We start from the raw sequence: 339 nt of genomic DNA, 5'->3' as shown, positions 1-339 counted from the left end.
TGATTGACTTATTTCACTCAGCATAATGTCCTCCAAGTTCATCCATATTATGTGGTGTTTTGCAGACTCTACATTATTCTTTAGTGCTGCATAGCATTCCAGTATGTGTATGTACCATAGTTTGTGTATGTACCACTCTTCCGCTGATGGGCATGTAGGTTATTTTCATCTTTTTTGCTATTGTAAATAGTGCTGTGATGAACATGAGCATGCATGTATCTGTTCCTATCCTAGCTCTCACCTCTCTAGGATATATAACTAGTAATGGGATTGCTGGATCAAATGGTATCTCCAATTCCAACTTTCTAAGGAATCACCATATTGCTTTCCACAGTGGTT

This window comes from Orycteropus afer, unplaced genomic scaffold (genome assembly GCF_000298275.1).
Source record: "Orycteropus afer afer isolate SDZICR_OR568_19922 unplaced genomic scaffold, OryAfe1.0 scaffold00027, whole genome shotgun sequence".
Lineage (NCBI taxonomy): Eukaryota > Metazoa > Chordata > Mammalia > Tubulidentata > Orycteropodidae > Orycteropus > Orycteropus afer.
The sequence above is the reverse complement of the archived record's forward strand: the minus strand, read 5'-3'. Positions refer to the sequence as shown.